At 34.6% G+C, this 4,051-nt stretch overlaps 1 protein-coding gene across 4 annotated transcripts in view; it reads left to right on the top strand.

The window, feature by feature from the left end:
- The first annotated feature begins 3,194 nt into the window (after positions 1 to 3,194).
- col7a1 (collagen, type VII, alpha 1) overlaps positions 3,195 to 4,051 on the top strand; it is a 57,833-nt gene continuing 56,976 nt past the window's right edge. For all 4 annotated transcript variants that reach the window (XM_042726225.1, XM_042726226.1, XM_042726223.1 and 1 more), the window contains exon 1: positions 3,195 to 3,553. The gene's annotated coding sequence lies outside the window, so the exon portion shown is untranslated. The remainder of the gene's footprint in view (positions 3,554 to 4,051) is intronic.

Here is a 4,051-nt window from a genome sequence, read left to right as displayed (position 1 = left end):
CATGTTTGTGACTTATGCTCACTTAAGTCTCAATTGTTGTTTTACTCGACATATAATTTATATCATTTTTTTATTATATTTCATTATTTTAATCCATTAACACACATTTATATCAAGACATTTTCAGAATGTTTGCATTTGACTGTAATTTAGAGACACTGCACTCAGTCACATATCCAACACAAGCAAATTGGGACATGCTGAAAACTTTAATATCTACAAACACTTGCTTTATACAAACCCATTAGCAGACACTGTTACAAATATTACTCACTTTTACCATTTAGCAGATCTCAAGATCTTCAAAAGATGTTTGTCTGATTAGGAACAGCTTGTAGTTAAAATCTAAAGTACTTTATGAGGGAATTATCTTGTTGAAAATGTGAAGTTCCCACTGTCCACCAAGCTTTTGCATGGCAAAACGCTTGTTCCCTTTTATCACTTTAGAGTGTCTATACTGCAGTATTCCATGGAGGTGGGCGTCTGTGAACTCTGTGTAACCTACAGAGGTACAACTAATATGCAGCACCAACCATGGCCATAAAAACTCATAGTGATACTTACGACATATGTTCTACATTCAGGCCCATACATGCTTAAACAAGTCAAAGACTTTCTTAATTTTTTCATTTTCCTGAATTATTTCAATTATATTATTCATACAAATAATTTTAATTGTGTATAGGCCTAAATATATATTTATATAGAAGAGAAATGTATTAACACTCCTAGAGAGTTGTCTTGTTTTTCTAAGTAGAGCTACACCATCAGCGCTTGTGGTGATTTATTGATATTCCAAGCAATCAGCAAATGTCATCTCTCTGCTTTGGCTTTTACTCAAAGATTTTTGACTGTCTTCCATGATGGTTTGACAGAAGTTCTTTGGAAGTACAGCAAGGGAAGTACTGTATAAAAAGGCTGGAATGCCAGGTCGGTGACCCATTGAGCTGTTAACTAAAGGGATGATTAAACTAGGAGAGAGACAGATAGCTGGGAGCAGTGGGTTTAAGTGTAAAAAAAGAATCATGAGACTAAAATAACATCTTAAGCCTCTTACACACTTTACATACCGCATGCCCAGGAGAAAAATGACAACTTGACAAGTATAAATGAGCAGGATATTGGGCAGAATTGTTCAGTTTAGTGGTTAACATGCTTGCTTATCATGTATAATTAGTCATGCCATGGAAAAATGTTTAATATTACTGATTGTTTATTAGCATGAATTTAAAAAATGACCATGAATTTAACGGTAAAAGACTGTAAAAATGCTACACTAAAAACCTGTTAAATGGTTAACGGTAAATTCCCCTACTACCTGTATATATGGTGAAAAACTGTATTGGACATTACATGTATTGGATATTAATTTTACGTTAGTATACCGTTTTTGGAAGTGAAAGAGGACGTAATTTACAGTTAATAACCGTAAATAGACATTCCCAGAATTCCCTGCATTACATTTCATTTTTTTTGTTTGTTTTTTTGTTTTGTTAAAATAACTATGTTTCTTCTTAGTTTTTTCTTATTAGTTTTGAATATTAGGGCTGTGTGTTACATCTAATGTTGTTAAATGAATGTTTATTGCATTATTTCAGTTTCATGTGTATTACCATGATGGTGTTTAGCTTTTGTGTGAATTACACTGTGCACCTTCTATATTATGCTATTATTTAAAAGCTGCTTGTGATGGGCTTTGGTTCATCATGTGACTTTCTCATCACCACCTGCATTTGGTGGTTATCAGTGTATTACAAAGGTACAAAACAGATTCAGTTCTTCAGTAGGTTGGTATATTAACATTATATAATGTAATTATGGTTTTTAACTGTAAATTTAATGTAAAACCTAAAACGTTGCTACCGTATTTTTTATGTCAAAATTCCTGCAACCACAGACTCTATTTTTTTTACTGTAAATTTTACGGATTTTTTTTACAGTGTAATATTATATTTTATATTTATTTATTATATAAATATTTTAATTTATTATGTTTTATTTCTTTTTTTTATAAGCATGAAACAGAGAGATTTTAGGGAGAGTTCAGGAAAATCTCGGTCAAGGCTGATCCTTTTTCCAGTATTTCAGAATGACTGCATTTTGTATTCAAGATTGCATGCTAATAAAACATAAAAAAACAATTGACATTGTCAGCAGTTCTCACTGGTTATCAGTGTATTACAAAGGTACAAAACAGATTCAGTTCATCATTCAGTGCATCATCTCTTCTGAGTGACATTGGAAAAATATGAACACACATTTATATGTGCAATATGTGCAGCAGTTGTGTGTTTACCTGAATGCTGTGTGTGTGTGAATGGTTCTTCAGTCATCTGTTGTCTACCACTCCCTTTTAAGCCCCCAACATAAACAGTTGCCTAATTTAAACCACATAGTTGTTCTAAATACCACCTCATTGTCACACTGTCCAAACCTTTGTTTCCAGGGCAAGTCTAAGCCTGCCCTCAGAATAAATCTGATGACAATTTTTTTATTGGCAATTTTGTTATTTTGTTTAGTACAATAAATCCCTTAATAAACCCTGGACAGTTTAAACATATCCAAATATATATTCATTTTGATGAAAGAGAGGGAAACCATTGAGGTTTAAAATTATGTCTTAAAAAGGATGGATGCCCTGTAGGCTTGGATTCCAGATGAGTGTGGACAGATGCTTGGGTGCGCCACAAGTGTACATGTATGAGTGATAGAGAGGCGGGAAAAGAGAGTGAGAGAATATATTTATGTAATGCCAATCAATGTGGTAACATGACATTACATGTTACATTTCCAAAATGTAACATTGATTTGACAATCTCCTTGTTACTTCCTCAAATGGATTCTCTTTGACCCTGGACCTGCAATCTTCATTTTAAACTAGCCTACACAGTTCGAGAATCTCTGCTTCTCGATTCTTTTGAACATTGTCAAATAATTTTATTTATTTATTTATTCAATTATTTTTAGAGAATTGGAAACAACAGAAACGATTGCTAGAATGAAAAATGTAAATAATAATTTTGTCCCGCCTATTATATTTTTTTTTATCAGATGCTGTAATGTCTCGGCCCCGGGAAAAATAACACATTTAATTATGACCGTACAAAATTCACCTGTGCAGGTACAGGCACGAGAGTAGAGCGCACGAACACCGCTAAGACGTTATTTGATTGGCGTGAGAAGAGAAGGTGGGCAGTTCTGAAAGACGATCCTGAGAACAGAGTGAATGTCTAGGCATGGATTTGTTTAGCTGCGGGCGTCTGAACAAGTCTGGGCTGCAGTACTTTCACTGCAGCTAATAGCACAACCAGGGAGATGACTTTGTTTCTCTGCTTGTAGTCAATGAGAGGATTTTTGCAGGCTGCACAGTTTTGAGGAGGGAAAAAAGTCCGTTGGCAGATGCAGGCGCATCGCGCAGGAGCAGTCAGATAAAACTAAACTCTTTTCCAGACATTCTCCAGAAAAATATAACCTCATTCAAGGGAATTTGTCAAATCATGCGTGACTAGGACAACGTCGTTGACGGCTTCGCGTCGGTGATCAGTTTTGAGCGGTAAGTAGACGTCCATAATAAGTGATAGAGCGCTCAGTGGCCAGTGATGGAATTCTATTCAGCAACACAACGCTGTAGGCTCACTGAATGGAACTGATTTAGGATCAGTTATAAAGCTCTGTCAGTTATACAACGTAATACAGGGTAAGTGATAGACGCTCTAGGGCAGTATTTCTCAACCGTTTGACCCCCATTGTCCCACCATATTCAAAGGCCTCACATGTAGGCTTAGATATTTTCTAATGTGTCACGATGCAGAAGCTTCTTGTTATTTTTATTAACAGCAAAAGATAATGAATGTAAATAATTAACTAGGTTAATTTTAATTCCAAAAGTTTGAGCAACTGTAGCCTATGTTCTTATATATATATATATATATATATATATATATATATATATATATATATATATATATATTGTTTAGGACAGTGTGGGGTTCTTGGAGTCTAAAGTTTGGGAACTAGTGATTGTACACTTAAGTCAGTGATAGAATGCTAC

The sequence above is a fragment of the Cyprinus carpio genome, chromosome B6 (assembly GCF_018340385.1).
Source record: "Cyprinus carpio isolate SPL01 chromosome B6, ASM1834038v1, whole genome shotgun sequence".
Lineage (NCBI taxonomy): Eukaryota > Metazoa > Chordata > Actinopteri > Cypriniformes > Cyprinidae > Cyprinus > Cyprinus carpio.
The sequence above is the reverse complement of the archived record's forward strand: the minus strand, read 5'-3'. Positions and strand labels throughout refer to the sequence as shown.